This window comes from Triticum aestivum, chromosome 6D, assembly GCF_018294505.1.
Source record: "Triticum aestivum cultivar Chinese Spring chromosome 6D, IWGSC CS RefSeq v2.1, whole genome shotgun sequence".
Lineage (NCBI taxonomy): Eukaryota > Viridiplantae > Streptophyta > Magnoliopsida > Poales > Poaceae > Triticum > Triticum aestivum.
Window position 1 is genome coordinate 235,710,436 of NC_057811.1, and position 17,584 is coordinate 235,728,019.

The following is a 17,584-nucleotide window of genomic DNA, read 5'->3' on the forward strand; positions in this document are numbered from 1 at the left end:
GATCGTGCTCCGGCGTGGTCAATAACCTCTCGGAGTTGGTTTAGCGATTGCTAAGGCGCGACGTCATCGCACGTTCGTAGTCGGATCGTCAAAGTCGACTTCCACCAAAGCGATATCCATCATCTCATCGAAAGACGGGACACCTTTGCCTCTATCAAGTGGTATCAGATTTCCAGGTTGCTCGGTGAGATTTTACAGTTTTTCGTAGTTTAGATCGAGTCTGTTCTTCATACCTACAGTCCACGAAAAAGCCACAAAAAAAATTAGGGTTAGTTCATCATATCCGAACCAATCTGAGCCTTTGCATAATCTTTTTAGGGTTTTTGCTTTGTTGAATTTGCGGTTGCATCGTCGTGTCAAGTTGCTGGTCTTAGAGTCTAGTCTTTTAGAGTTTCGAGTTCTGGTCATAAGTTGTCACGCCGCCGCCGCACCATCATCATCGCCTTGCCATCTACCACCATTGCTTATCCGCCACCGCTTTGAATCCGTATCCATATACCACCACCAATCCGTATCCATATACCACCACCGATCCGTATCCATATACCACCACCGCTACCATATACCACCACCGCTGCCATATCCTACCACCATATATCCACAACCAATCCGAGTTCTTTTCATATTCGGTTTGTTTTAGAGATCCATCTATTTTCCGTTTCGTGTTTCCTTGCCTGAGTAGGTCTCGGAAAAAAAAGAGTCTGGAGACCCCAGGCAGTTTTTAGGCCAAAATTTCGGCGACCAAAAATATTTTTTCCCTATCCTATTTTTAGGTCCCGGGGAGTGTTTTGAGACACTCGCCATCATAGTGATTTTTTGTCGCACTTTTTCGTCGTCGCTGCCCTGATTTCCGAAAAAAATAGTCAAAAAAATTTTGTGCCTATCCTGTCAGTTTGACCTGGGAAGAGTTTTGAGACACTCGCCATTATAGTGATTTTTCGCAAAAAAAAGAGCGCAAAAAAAGAGCGCGAAAAAAAAGAGCAAAAAAAATTTCCAGAGTGTGCTTTTCCCTTGTTTACGTGCAGCGCCGTGATTTTGTTAGTGTTCTAGGCTCGCGTCTCTAGCACGGTCTAGCCTAGGACCAGCACAGTACCGTTGTTGAGCGTTTATTCAACTTTGCATCTCTGAATTGATTATTGCTGACCATTTTTGCTACCATATTATAAGCCTTCCCAGCTCCACATACATCTACATCGTGCGTTTGACTCTCCCTGGTAATCGCTCTATCCAAGCTTTGAGAGTTTTGACTACAACGGTTGCCGATCACCACCTGCTACTGGGTAAGAACTGGTAAGAATTTGAGATTCGCTTGAAGGATTTGTGACACACCACCATCACCACCACTTCCTAGTAGTCTGTAGGATCATATTCTTTTGTGTTTCTATTGCTGCTAACCATGGCAGGATCACAAGCCGATGAGACTGATTGGGAGAACATGACGAACAAGGAGTTGCATGATAAATTTCAGCAAATGATGAGTGGCCAGGTGGGAGATGTGCTAAACAGATTTGAAGAGGCTATGGAGAAGATAGATGCCGTGGAGAAGTCGTTCGAGACAAAGCTGGATAACAAGTTTACTGAATTACTCAAGCGTCTTCCCCAACCACCACCGGCTGCATATGTCGCACCTCTACAACAACAACAACCACATCTCCAACGCCGCCTTCCAAATCAAGTGGGACGAGCACAGCGCGTTCCAATTGAGACTGGTCAAAATTCGGGTGCCGCTGCACCTACTGTTGATGCTTCTTTGGCTCCTGCTACTGCGGCGGCTGAGGAGGATGACGATTATGCGGGCGATTATGAGGATGAGGTTGATCAAAATCAGAACTACGTGCAGCCACCAGCACCACCACCAGCAGGTCGACCTCAGGTATATATTCGCAACGGTAGGCCGGCACCACCACCTCAGGTACGAGATCATGACCATCTCCCTAAACTGAAATTGAATATTCCACCATTTGAGGGTAGATATGTTCCTGATATATATCTTACTTGGGAGTTAGAAACTGAACAACGATTTACATGTTTACAATATCCTGAGGAGAGACGTGTTCCTGCTGCTGTTTGTGCTTTCACTAGCTTTGCATGTGTTTGGTGGTCTGAACATTGTAGATTATATCCTGTTCCAGCTACTTGGGCTGCTTTGAAAACTGCTATGCGTACTCGTTGGGTTCCACCATATTATCAACGTGAATTACTTCAAAAATTGCAGCGCTTAAGACAAGGGAAAAATTCTGTAGAAGAATATTATCAGGAATTACAAACTGGCATGATTAGATGTGGTATTGTTGAGGAGAATGAAGCTATGCTTGCACGTTTTATGGGTGGATTAAATAAAGAGATTCAGACCATTCTAGAGTATAAGGATTATAATAATATCACTCGTTTATTCCATCTTGCTTGTAAAGCTGAACGTGAAGTGCAGGATCGACAGGCATTGGCGCGAACTAACTTTCTGCAGGTCGACCTTCATCATGGACACCACGTGCATCCTCTACTTCCACTTCACCATCACCTCCATCAGGTGCCACCTCCAGCCGTGATACAAGAAAGCAGGCACAACCACCACTCTCTGCCAAGAGCACACCTGCCGGGCCTGCGCAGAGCTCTTCTTCTTCCATGGCGTCAACAGGGCACACAAGTGATATTATTTGTCGTCGTTGTAAGGGAAGAGGACATTATGCGAGAGAATGCAAATCTCAGCGTGTGATGATTGCTACTGAGGATGGTGGGTATGAGTCCGCTAGTGACTATGATGAGGAGACTTTGGCTCTTATTACACGTGAAGAACATGGTGGAGATGATTCTGAAAATGAGACGCAATACATGGCTCCTGAAGACGCTGACAGGTATGAATGTTTAGTTGCTCAACGTGTTTTGAGTGTGCAGGTCACACAAGCAGAGCAAAATCAGAGGCATAATTTGTTCCATACAAAGGGAGTTGTGAAGGAACGTTCTGTTCGCGTCATCATAGATGGAGGGAGCTGTAACAACTTGGCTAGCATGGAGATGGTGGAGAAACTATCTCTCACCACAAGACCACATCCACATCCTTACTACATCCAATGGTTCAACAACAGCGGCAAGGTTAAGGTAACACGTACTGTTCGTGTGCATTTTAGTATCTCTACATATGCTGATTATGTTGATTGTGATGTGGTACCCATGCAAGCATGTTCCTTATTACTTGGTAGACCATGGCAATTTGATAAAAATTCTGTACACCATGGTAGAAACAATCAGTATACTCTTGTTCATAAGGATAAAAATATTACTTTGCTTCCTATGACTCCTGATTCCATTTTGAAAGATGACATTAATAGAGCTAATAAAGCAAAACAGGAGAAAAATAAGAGTGAAAATCAGATTGTGGCAAAAGAATTTGAGCAACAAATGAAACCTAATAATAAACCATCTAGTGTTGTTTCTGAAATTAAATTGAAAAGTGCATGTTTACTTGCCACAAAATCTGATATTGATGAGCTAGATTTCAACAAATCTGTTTGCTATGCTTTTGTGTGCAAAGAGGCATTATTTTCATTCGAGGACGTGCCTTCCTCTTTGCCCCCTGCTGTCACTAACATTTTGCAGGAGTTCGCTGACGTCTTCCCACAAGACGTGCCACCGGGATTACCACCTATTCGAGGGATTGAGCATCAAATTGATTTAATTCCCGGTGCATCGCTACCCAACCGTGCACCATACCGTACCAATCCAGAGGAGACGAAGGAGATTATGCGTCAAGTACAGGAGCTGCTCGACAAAGGTTATATACGCGAATCTCTTAGTCCTTGTGCTGTTCCTATTATACTAGTGCCTAAAAAGGATGGTACGTCGCGTATGTGTGTTGATTGTAGAGGCATTAATAATATTACTATTCGTTATCGTCATCCTATTCCTAGGCTAGATGATATGCTTGATGAATTGAGTGGCTCTACAATATTCTCCAAAGTTGATTTGCGTAGTGGATACCATCAAATTCGTATGAAATTGGGAGATGAATGGAAAACTGCATTTAAAACTAAGTTTGGTTTATATGAGTGGTTAGTCATGCCTTTTGGGTTAACTAATGCACCTAGTACTTTCATGAGACTAATGAACGAAGTTTTACGTGCTTTCATTGGACGATTTGTGGTAGTCTATTTTGATGATATACTGATTTATAGCAAATCTTTGGAAGAACATTTGGAACATTTACGTGCTGTTTTTATTGCTCTACGTGATGCACGTTTGTTTGGTAACCTTGGGAAGTGCACCTTTTGCACCGACCGAGTATCTTTTCTTGGCTATGTTGTTACTCCACAGGGAATTGAAGTTGATAAAGCCAAGATTGAAGCTATTGAGAGTTGGCCGCAGCCCAAAACGGTCACACAAGTGCGGAGTTTTCTTGGACTCGCTGGTTTCTATAGGCGTTTTGTGAGAGATTTTAGCACCATTGCTGCACCTCTCAACGAGCTTACAAAGAAGGATGTGCCTTTTGTTTGGGGTACCGCACAGGAAGAAGCCTTCACGGTATTGAAAGATAAGTTGACACATGCTCCTTTACTCCAACTTCCTGATTTTAATAAGACTTTTGAGCTTGAATGTGATGCTAGTGGAATTGGATTAGGAGGTGTGTTATTACAAGATGGTAAACCTGTTGCATACTTTTCTGAAAAATTGAGTGGGCCTAGTCTGAATTATTCTACTTATGATAAAGAACTATATGCTCTTGTTCGGACTTTAGAAACATGGCAACATTATTTATGGCCCAAAGAATTTGTTATACATTCTGATCATGAATCTTTGAAACATATTAAAAGTCAAGCTAAACTGAATCGTAGACATGCTAAATGGGTTGAATTCATTGAAACTTTCCCTTATGTCATTAAACACAAGAAGGGTAAAGAAAATGTTATTGCTGATGCATTGTCTCGTCGCTATACTATGCTTTCACAACTTGACTTCAAAATATTTGGTTTGGAGACCATCAAAGATCAATATGTGCATGATGCTGATTTTAAAGATGTTTTGCAGAATTGTAAAGAAGGAAGAACCTGGAACAAGTTTGTCGTTAATGATGGATTTGTGTTCCGTGCTAACAAGCTATGCATTCCAGCTAGCTCTCTTCGTCTTTTGTTGTTGCAGGAGGCGCATGGAGGAGGATTAATGGGACACTTTGGCGTGAAGAAGACGGAGGACGTACTTGCTACACATTTCTTTTGGCCAAAGATGAGACGGGATGTTGAGCGTTTTGTTGCTCGCTGCACTACATGTCAAAAAGCTAAGTCACGACTCAATCCTCATGGTTTATATATGCCTTTGCCTGTACCTAGTGTTCCTTGGGAGGATATATCTATGGACTTTGTTTTAGGTTTACCTCGAACAAAGAAGGGGAGGGATAGCATATTTGTTGTCGTGGATAGATTCTCAAAAATGGCACACTTTATACCATGTCATAAAAGCGATGATGCTGTTAATGTTGCTGATTTGTTCTTCCGTGAAATTATTCGTTTGCATGGTGTGCCAAATACTATTGTTTCAGATCGTGATACTAAATTTCTTAGCCACTTTTGGAGATGTTTATGGGCTAAGTTGGGGACTAAACTGCTTTTTAGTACTACTTGTCACCCCCAAACTGATGGACAAACTGAAGTAGTCAATAGAACATTGTCTACTATGCTTAGGGCTGTTTTGAAGAATAATAAGAAAATGTGGGAAGAATGCTTGCCTCATATTGAGTTTGCTTATAATCGTTCATTGCATTCTACTACTAAGATGTGCCCTTTTGAAATTGTGTATGGTTTCCTACCTCGTGCACCTATTGATTTGTTGCCTCTTCCATCTTCGGAGAAGGTTAATTTTGATGCTAAACAACGTGCTGAATTGATCTTAAAAATGCATGAGTTAACTAAGGAAAACATTGAGCGTATGAATGCTAAATATAAACTTGCTGGAGATAAGGGTAGAAAACATGTTGTGTTTGCACCTGGAGATCTTGTTTGGTTACATTTGCGTAAGGATAGATTTCCTGATTTGCGCAAATCAAAGCTAATGCCACGTGCTGATGGTCCTTTTAAGGTGTTAGAGAAAATAAATGATAATGCATATAAACTTGAGCTGCCTGCAGATTTTGGGGTTAGTCCCACTTTTAACATTGCAGATTTGAAGCCTTATTTGGGTGAGGGAGATGAGCTTCCGTCGAGGACGACTTCATTTCAAGAAGGGGAGGATGATGAGGACATCAATACCATTGTTACACCCACAGCCCCTGCTGCTATACATACTGGACCAATTACTAGAGCTCGCGCACGCCAATTAAATTACCAGGTACTTTCGTTTCTTGGTAATGATTCTAATGTTCATGAGAATATGATGCTGCCTAAATTGGATACATTTGTTTTGCTTACAAATGAAGGGCCTAGCTTTGAGAAGGATGAACATTGGAGCAAGAACAAGCATGGAGATGATGGCATGCGCATGGGGGACAAGAACGGAGTTACAAGTGATGATTTCAGGACATTGAAGCCACCATAATGCGTGCATGAAGCCTTGGACGAAATATACAAGATGCTACTTCATAACTTTCGTCCAGAGGCTATTCTAGGTGCTGCGTCACCTTATTATTGGGCCAGGCCCATGTAATTTCGAAATACTTGAGTATAGGCTATTTTTAGAGTCCGTATGTGTGGGGAAACAAGAGATAGGGTTGGTTTCGGACCCCTTCCCCAAGGGCCACGAAATTCCCCCCTCTTCCTCCATATATACAGCCCTTAGGGCGTCGTTTAGACTTTGGGTTTTGTTTAGATTAAAAGTTCGCCATAGCTGCAACTTCGCGTACTTCGTTTGTGTTCAACGACCAGACAAAGGCGTCACACTTGATAGAGGCAAAGGTGTCACAGAACCCCACCTTGATCAATAAAGCTTTCATCTTATATTCGCAATATCCAGATTGCAATCTCAGTTTCTTGCTTGTTCTTCGTTTGCTCGCAGGAAACAGACCCTCGTGGTCAGGTTGATCGTGCTCCGGCGTGGTCAATAACCTCTCGGAGTTGGTTTAGCGATTGCTAAGGCGCGACGTCATCGCACGTTCGTAGTCGGATCGTCAAAGTCGATTTCCACCAAAGCGATATCCATCATCTCATCGAAAGACGGGACACCTTTGCCTCTATACTGGTCTTGAGGTCTTCTTTGCTTCTTCATTAGCCTTGATCCCAGGCCTGTTTCCGGTTTCCCCATGCATCGTGTAAAGCCAATAGTGGTGGGGCCGCTCCAGTAATGGACCGTGAATGACTTTAACGCACGGGGTAGAAACGGCCAATTCACTCTTCCCACCACGCCCCTATCCTTGGCCACGTATGATGCATGCATCGTGCGGGGTAGGTAACGGAGGCGCGTGGCGCGGGAGAGCATCATGGTGAGGGCCCGGTTGTCTTGAATTGGCGGAGGAGGACGGTGGCCCCCCGTTGATGGAGCAGCTCCCCTCCTCGCCCCGCCTATTAAAGGGAGGGGCAGAGGAGGGCGGAGTCACTCATCCTTGCATTCCTCCTCTTCTTATCTTCTGTTCTATTGGTTATGTCGAAGGGAAGAGCCTGGAGCCAGCCCCCGGGCTCTTGGTTGGGGCTAATATCGCCACATGCTGGTGTTGATGCTCGGGGAGTGAGCCTAGTCCCTGGTGTGGCGAACCTCTTGGTTTCTTCGAGGCTCGGCCGGGAGGCAGGGCTGGAGATTGTTCGTAAACCCAGCACTGCCCCTCCCGAAAGTCTTGGGGCCGATGTCAGCGAGAGGCGCGCCTTCCTGCCCGCCAAGGTGGGGAGCGGTGCGCCTCAAGCTCCCTGGCCATCTTGGTCGCTCACCATCTTTCCGGGGAAGGTGCCGGACTTGAGTCTTGGCGCTTCTCGGGAGCAGCGGTGGTGAGGAGAAAGCGAGGGAAGACGGAGAAGGCGGGTGGCAGGGGGTCAGGTCGGAGTACGATGGCGTGGATGCCTTCGCCTCCAACCGGCGACCTGCCACCTCATCTTTCCGCTCTTCCCCTCCCTCCCCGGCATCATCATCACCAGGCTCCTAGGCTGGTAGCCGGGGAGGAATGTTCTCTTGGCGCCTTCGACTCCCCTCCAGCAGTCTTCCGGCTGAGCTTTGGTGGATGACTCCACGGGCGCTCAAGCCGGGGCTTCGTGCTGGCTCTGGAGGTGGTGACCAGAGGGTGCCGCTCCGTCCTCCGTACTCCTCCTTCGCAGCCTCGCCACTCCCGGTCTTATCAGGCCGTGCCAAGCGGGTCCTGACGGGACCGGGGTGGGCTCCTGCTTGGGTGCCCCTTTTCTCGTCTTTTCCTCCTTCCGCCGCAGTGCCTGAAGGAGGGAAAACGAAAAGAGGGGATTACGGGGCACTTATTTTTTTCAATCTTAAACCTATCGGTACTTGCCAAATTTTAATTCAAATAATGTAATCTCTCGTGTCCATATTTATGTTCTGTAATGCTTGTACTTGTATTAGCATATTAATGAAAAAGATGAACCATGCCGGGAACCCGTGTATGTGTATGTCCATGCAGAGGTGAGATGCCTCTTTAATATAAATAACTGAGTTTTTCCCTGCCGGTACCCTTTTTGTGTGCCGAAGAGCTGCGTCTGCCGGAGAACAGGCAGAGTGACCAGCCCCCCGCCAACTTCTTTTTACCAAAGGCCACTACGACCATCCTGACCGAAGCAACGTTCGAGTCATGGATGGGAGCACCTAAGTCTCAAAAGAGTGGCGGGGCTCTCTAATTTACAAGTTATAGCTTACATAACACTAACAAACAGGAGGTAGAACTTATCTGCTTGGCTCGCAGGGGGTTGCTGTGTCGGGCAATCTTCTCAACTCCTTGTCGAAGCCGAGTTCGCGGCAGGAACCTGCAGCTTCATGCAGATGAGAATGAATGCAGGATGCGATCCTATCTATATGCATATGCAAATGCTCATGAAATGCTTATGCTGTGATCTTGGAATGCTCATGCATGCATGCAATCTTGGTTGGGGGCCCCCCACAGCGCTTCTTTATTTGCTCTTGCACGGGGTCATCGCCCCGGCTATGTACAAGGGGTTACATGCAGCTGAGGCAAGGCCTGTACAAAAGGGTGGCTGCCGGGCAGGGCCCGACAACCATGCCTTACGGGTAGAACTTGCGAAGATGCTCAATATTCCATGAGTTTTGCAACTGAGTGCCATCTCCGGTCTCCAGACGGACTGCGCCAGGTCTGGTGACTCATATTACTCGGTAAGGGCCTTCCCACTTCGGTGACAACTTGTTTGTACCCTTGGTGGACTGAACGCGCCTAAGAACAAGGTCACCTTCCTCAAAACATCGGGCGTGAACCCAGCGGCTATGATAGCGACGCAAGGCTTGCTGGTAGCATGCAGCACGCGTAGCAACTTGGAGACGGTTCTCCTCGAGTAGCAAAACATCGTCACGCCGGTGCTAATCTTGTGCTACTTCATCATAGGCAAGCACTCGAGGCGACCCGTAAATGAGTTCCGTGGGGATAACTGCTTCTGCCCCGTAGACCAGGGAGAAGGGAGTCTGCCCGGTAGCTCGGTTTGGTGACGTTCTGAGGGACCAGAGAACTACTGGCAGCTCCTCGATCCACCGCGTGCCGTGCTTCTGCAGCGTATCGAAAGTTCTTGTCTTGAGTCCACGCAGCACTTCAGTGTTTGCCCTCTCAGCTTGTCCATGAAGGAAATATGCCCTAGAGGCAATAATAAAGTTGTTATTTATATTTCCTTATATCATGATAAATGTTTATTATTCATGCTAGATTTGTATTAACCGGAAACTTAGTACATGTGTGAATATATAGGCAAACTAAGTGTCACTAGTATGCCTCTACTTGACTAGCTCGTTGAATCAAAGATGGTTAAGTTTCCTAGCCATAGACATGAGTTGTCATTTTATTAACGGGATCACATCATTAGAGAATGATGTGATTGACTTGACCCATTCCGTTAGCTTAGCATTTGATCGTTTAGTATATTGCTATTGCTTTCTTCATGACTTATACATGTTCCTATGACTATGAGATTATGCAACTCCCGAATACCGGAGGAACACTTTATGTGCTACTAAACGTCACAACGTAACTAGGTGATTATAAAGGTGCTCTACAGGTGTCTCCGAAGGTACTTGTTGGGTTGGCATAGATCGAGATTAGGATTTGTCACTCCTATTGTCGGAGAGGTATCTCTGGGACCTCTTGGTAATACACATCACTATAAGCCTTGCAAGCAATGCAACTAATGAGTTAGTTGCAGAATGATGTATTACGAAACGAGTAAAGAGACTTGCTGGTAACGAGATCGAACTAGGTATTGAGATACCGACGACCGAATCTCGGGCAAGTAACATACCGATGACAAAGGGAACAACGTATGTTGTTATGCAGATTGACCGATAAAGATCTTCGTAGAATATGTAGGAACCAATATGAACATCCAGGTTCCGCTATTGGTTATTGACCGGAGACGTGTCTCGGTCATGTCTACATAGTTCTCGAACCCGTAGGGTCCGCACGCTTAATGTTCGGTGACGATCGGTATTATGAGTTTTTGTGTTTTGATGTACCGAAGGTAGTTCGGAGTCCCGGATATGATCACGGACATGACGAGGAGTCTCGAAATGGTTGAGACATAAAGATCAATATATTGGACGACTATGTTCGGACACCGGAAGTGTTTCGGGAGGTTTTGTACATATACCGGAGTACCGGGGGGTTACCGGAACCCCCCGGGGAGTATATTGGGCCTAATGGGCCTTAGTGGGAGAAGAGGAGGGGTGGCCAGGGCAGCCGCGCGCCCCCTCCCCCTCTAGTCCGAATTGGACAAGGAGGGGGGGCGGCGCCCCCCTTTCCTTCTCTCCCTCTCTCCCTCTCTCCCTTCCTTCCCCTCTCCTACTCCTACTTGGAAGGGGGAGGACTCCTCATGGGGCACGCCATAGGAGGCCGGCCCCCTCCCCCTCCTCCACTCCTTTATATACGGGGAGGGGGCACCCCTTGGAGACACAACAATTGATCATTGATCTTTTAGCCGTGTGCGGTGCCCCCCTCCACCATAATCCACCTCGGTCATATTGTAGCGGTGCTTAGGCGAAGCCCTGCATCGGTAGCATCATCATCACCGTCATCACGCCGTCGTGCTGACGGAACTCTCCCTCGAAGCTCTGCTGGATCGGAGTTCGTGGGACGTCACCGAGCTGAACGTGTGGTGAACTCGGAGGTGCCGTGCGTTCGGTACTTGGATCGGTCGGATTGTGAAGACGTACGACTACATCAACCGCGTTCTCATAATGCTTCCGCTTACGGTCTACGAGGGTACGTGGACGACACTCTCCCCTCTCGTTGCTATGCATCACCATGATCTTGCGTGTGTGTAGGAATTTTTTTGAAATTACTACGTTCCCCAACAGTCCATTCCTCCAGGGGTGTGCCACAGAGGTAAATGAGATCTTGCATCCGAGGGCATGAACATATTGCGTGAAGGCGTGGCTCATGAACTGGGTGCCGTTATCGATGAAGATCCTTGCCGGAACTCCAAAACGACACACCAATTCTTTCAAGACTTGATAGCTGACTAAGCAGTCTCCTTTCTCACGGCAGTCACTTCCAACCACTTTGTAAACTTGTCGATGGCAACGAACAAGAATTCAAAGCCCCCGATTGCTCGGGGGAAGGGGCCGAGGATATCGAGCCCCCAGACCGAAAATGGCCAAGATAGAGGGATTGCTTGAAGAGCTTGGGCAGGCAGGTGTGTTTTCTTGGAATGGAACTGGCAGGCTTCACATGTCGTGACGAGCTCAACCACATCTTGGAGGGCTGTGGGCCAATAGAATCCTTGGTGGAATGCTTTCCCAACTAATGCCCTTGATCCAATGTGGGAGCCGTGATGACCCACAAGTGTAGGGGATCTATCGTAGTCCTTTCGATAAGTAAGAGTGTCGAACCCAACGAGGAGCAGAAGGAAATGACAAGCGGTTTTCAGTAAGATATTCTCTGCAAGCACTGAAATTATCGGTGACAGATAGTTTTGTGATAAGGTAATAACGGGCAACAAGTAATGAAAGTAAATAAGGTGCAGCAAGATAGCCCAATCCTTTTTGTAGCAAAGGACAAGCCTGGACAAACTCTTATATGAAGGAAAACGCTCCCGGGGACACATGGGAATTATCGTCAAGCTAGTTTTCATCACGCTCATATGATTCGCGTTCGTTAATTTGACAATTTGATATGTGGGTGGACCAGTGCTTGGGTACTGTGCTTCCTTGGACAAGCATCCCACTTATGATTAACCCCTATTGCAAGCATCCGCAACTACAAAAGAAGTATTAAGGTAAACATAACCATAGCATGAAACATATGGATCCAAATCAGCCCCTTACGAAGCAACGCATAAACTAGGGTTTAAGCTTCTGTCACTCTAGCAACCCATCATCTACTTATTACTTCCCAATGCCTTCCTCTAGGCCCAAAAAATGGTGAAGTGTCATGTAGTCGACGTTCACATAACACCACTAGAGGAAAGACAACATACATCTCATCAAAATATAGAACGAATACCAAATTCACATGACTACTTATAGCAAGAGTTCTCCCATGTCCTCAGGAACAAACGTAACTACTCACAAATCATATTCATGTTCATAATCAGAGAGGTATTAATATGCATAGAGGATCTGAACATATGATCTTCCACCAAATAAACCAACTAGCATCAACTACAAGGAGTAATCAACACTACTAGCAACCCACAGGTACCAATCTGAGGTTTTGGGACAAAGATTGGATACAAGAGATGAACTAGGGTTTTAGAGGAGATGGTGCTGGTGAAGATGTTGATGGAGATTGACCCCCTCCCGCTGAGAGGATCGATGGTGATGACGGTGATGATGATTTCCCCCTCCCGGAGGGAAGTTTCCCCGGTAGAACAGCTCCGCCGGAGCTGTAGATTGGTTCCGCCAAGGTTCTGCCTCGTGGCAGCGGTGTTTCATCTCGAAAGCTTCCTTCTAATTTTTTCCAGGATGAAAGACTTCATATATCAGAAGATGGGCACCGGAGGCCTGCTAGGGGGCCCACGAGACAGGGGGCGCGCCCAGGGGGGTAGAGCGCGCCCCCCACCCTCGTGGCCAGGGTGTGGGCCCCCTCTGGTTGATTCTTTCGCCAGTATTTTTTATTAATTCCAAAACGTGCCTGTGTGAAGTTTCAGGACTTTTGGAGTTGTGCAGAATAGGTCTCTCATATTTCCTCCTTTTCCAGCCCAGAATTCCAGTTGCCGACATTCTCCCTCTTCGTCTAAACCTTGTAAAATAAGAGAGAATAGGCATAAGTATGGTGACATAATGTGTAATAACAGCCCATAATGCAATAAATATCGATATAAAAGCATGATGCAAAATGGACGTATCAACTCCCCCAAGCTTAGACCTCGCTTGTCCTCAAGCGGAAACCGATATCGAAAAATATGTCCACATGTTTAGAGATAGAGGTGTCGATAACATAAAATACGGACATGAGGGCATCATGGTCATTCTTATAACAGCAACATATATAAATATTGTCATATGATTTCTTATGCTCAAGTAATAATCTATTCACAATGTCAAGTATGTATCAGAAACTTCATTGAGAACTAACAAACTATCATCTCGGTCAATGAGGCAATTGCAATTTATCATAACATCAGAAAGAGTCAATATAAGAGCTTTTCAGCAAGTCCACATACTCAACTATCATTTAGTCTTTCACAATTGCTAACACTCACGCAATACTTATGGTTATGGAGTTTTAATTGGACACAGAGAAAGATAGGGGCTTATAGTGTTGCCTCCCAACCTTTTACCTCAAGGGTAATGTCAACAATAATATTTCATGCTAACTTACATCCAATTGGACAACACATGTGCTTGCCAAAGGATAAAATATAAAAAGGAAAGGTGAAGATCACCATGACTCTTGTACAGGGTATAAGACAAGAATAAAAGATAGGCCCTTCACAGAGGGAAGCAGAGGTTGTCATGTGCTTTTATGGTTGGATGCACGAAATCTTAATGCAAAAGAATGTCACTTTGTATTGCCACTTGTGATATGGACCTTTATTATGCAGTCCGTCGTTTTTATTGCTTCCACATCACAAGATCGTATAAAGCTTATTTTCTCCACACTAATAAATCATACATATTTAGAGAGCAATTTTTATTGCATGCAACAATGACAACTTACTTGAAGGATCTTACTCAATCCATAGGTAGATATGGTGGACTCTCACGGCAAAACTGGGTTTAAGGATATTCGGAAGCACAAGTAGTATCTCTACTTGGTGCAAAGAATTTGGCTAGCATGAGGGGGAAAGGCAAGCTCAACATGTTGGATGACCCATGACAATATACTTTATTTCAGATATAAGAAAACATAACCCATTATGTTGTCTTCCTTGACCAACATCAACTCTTTAGCATGTCATATTTTAATGAGTGCTCACAATCATAAAAGATGTCCAAGATAGTATATTTGTATGTGAAAACCTCTCTTTCTTTATTACTTCCTATTAATTGTAACGATGACCAAAACTATGTTCGTCAACTCTTAGCAACTTTTATTCATCATACTCTTTAAATGTGAAGTCATTAATCTCCATAAGATCAATATGATCTCTTTATTTCTTTTTATTCTTTCATTTCCTTTTATTCCCTCACGATCATAGCAAGATAATAAAGCCCTTGACTCAAAACTAATCTCTATTATATATAGCTCACGGACTCGATTACATAGAAGGATCATAAAGCAAAACTCAAAACTAAATCATACTAAAACTTTATTCTACTAGATCAAGATATTACCAAAAGGATCGAACTAAGAAAAACGGTAAAGATAGGAGTGTGGTGGTGATACGATACCGGGGCACCTCCCCCAAGCTTGGCAGTTGCCAAGGGGAGTGCCCATACCCATGTGTTTATATCTCTTTCCTCGGGGGTGGTGATGGTGGAGTTGTTGATGATGTAGGCTTGTCGTCCATCTTCCAAGGCATAGGCTCACCATCGTAAAAGGATGATCGAGTCTCCGGGATCCTCAAATCTGCAGCTGATGCGGAGCATCCTACGATCATCCCCATGGACCTACCATCGTCTCATCAAGAGCCAAGAGGACCTATGACACGAGCATGAGCTAGAGCTCTCGAGAACGAGGTGACTTCCTTCCTTAGTGATATCACATATGATCCACTCGAGACATGGCTACTACCTAAGTCCGATATGCTATGCATGATTAGGTGTCAAGAGGAACCTCCCGAGGATGCACGTGAAGACGGACAAGCCGCCAAGTTCATGGATGAAGAGAACCGCCGGAAGGAGAAGAAGACAGCTCCAGGACCCAGACATCCGGCCCAGTCCCGGACATCCGGCCGCTGGAGACATCAACAACAACAGCAGCCCAGCCAGCGAAGTACTACAGGGCCCGGACATCCGGCCCCATGCCCCGGACATCCGGCTCCTCCCGAAGCCCTGGAAATCCGGCCTCTCGCCCGGACATCCGACTCCGCCTATCCAGAGAGCACAGAACGTATCCACGCCAGCCCGGACATCCGGCCCGACGCCCGGACATCCGGCTCCGTCTGTCTGCGCACAGTAAAGGGCCGAAGCCCATGTACCTCTTCGCCCCCCTAGACTATATATACTCCATCCCCTTCCTCTTTCTAGGGTTAGCATTGGTTTAGCTCATATGTGAGATAGAGCATTGCTCATCCATTACGGATCTACTCCACGAGAGGGACCGCGGCCCCTCTACGGAGAAGATCGCCTTGGATTTAAGACCCCCTCTTGGGTGGCCCCCATCAAGACCTCCTTACGGAGAAGAACCGGTTACCTTTGTATCGTCCGTTGTTGACTTTGGATCTTGTATCTCACCTTTGTGTTCATCGATCTAGCGCATGTGTGATCTATTCTTGTTGGTTGAGTGATTCTCTCGTGTTTCCCTCGTGTTTCACCTCGTGTTCATTACGTTCTTCGTAGGGATCCGCTCCTTTCGTGAAAGATCGGCCATCTAGGGTTCCGCCCTACATCATCTTGGATCAGAGCCAGCTTGTCTCATGATATCATCTTGGTATCATGAGCCACGTTGATCACGATTTCAGAGCCCCCTCTCTTTGTTTTCTAGCTTGATTTTGTTGTTTTTCATCCTAATCCGAAAATTGCCCCAATTTTTTTTGTGATTTGTTGGTGTGATGAAGTTTTGTTGGATTTGACCTGCGGATTTCGTGTGTTGCAGGTAGATCTAGCTTTCCCCATCTTTTTCCCAATTTCCATCCACAAAATCTTCCGAATTTTGACCCAGATTTGACCTCTCCACGCGGTGTTTTTCGAGTTCGTCCACGGATCCCGAGCCCGGACATCCGGCCCGATAGCCCGGACATCCGGCCCGAGCCAGACATCCGGCCCTCAGCCCGGACATCCGGCCCCTGACAACATCAACTCTATCCTCCACTCCGTTTACCGCCTACCTTTCGTCCAATTTTGTCCCGGTGCCCACATACACTTCCGCATACCACCACCACTTCCGCATAGCACCACCATAGCCTTTCCCGCTACCAACTCCGACAATTTTGACCCATTTTCTGCTTTGAGAATTTGAGTTGTGGTTTCCGTGTCCTATTGTGTTTCGGCTATCTAGGTACGGTTCGGCATCAACATCACCACCGCTCATCTTCGCCAAGGACTACTACGAACGGCTACATCACTTTGGTATCACCTTCACCTTCATATCATCTTGGTATCGTGATATCATCATACTCTCTTGCATTTGCATTGATAACCCCATAGCCTTACATTTGCGTACCTTACCCATCGAGACTAGCCTTTGAGTATTGCCGGCAACGTGACTTGTGCACATTAGTGTTCATACTTCCCATAGCATACATAACATCATTGAGTTGCATATCTTGGAAACATCTCTTGTGTCACAAAGTTGTTGCTATCTTGGTTCGTGAAGCATTGCATGAGAAAAGAGCTCAAACAACAAAGAGCCAAACATGCTTTTAAGCAAAAGGGAAAGATAAGCAAAGAGCTTATACGCAAGAACCATAGCATCATACAACATTAAGATTGTCATACTCGATCATCTTGGATCAAAGCATAGGAACATCATACATATAGCATACTTGGGATAGAAGTCGTTGCATTTTTGCTTAGTAGGTTGTGCACAAGTTCGTATCCGCTTATTGTGCAATCGTGCTAGCGTCTCTCTAGTGTTGTGCAACAAGAGCATCTTGGTGGATTCCACATTTTGGCTCACCCTTGGTTGCACAACCCCACATTATCTATTTGCGTGTGTGTTTCCATGTTGCTATTGGTCTACTTGTTGCATTTGCAAATTTGTGAATCTTTTCCAACATTATTGAGTCTCACTTACAATTGCATCAAATTTTGTGCCACCATCCTAACCAAGCTCCACCATAAGCTTTTACTTGTGTAGGTGTGAGAACCGACAAAAATTGGTACCAATTGTGCTATTTCCTTGATACACATTGGAGTGATCTTTGATCCATTTTCAACATCGGTAAAGGTACATTTGGTATTGGTTCTTCTCTTT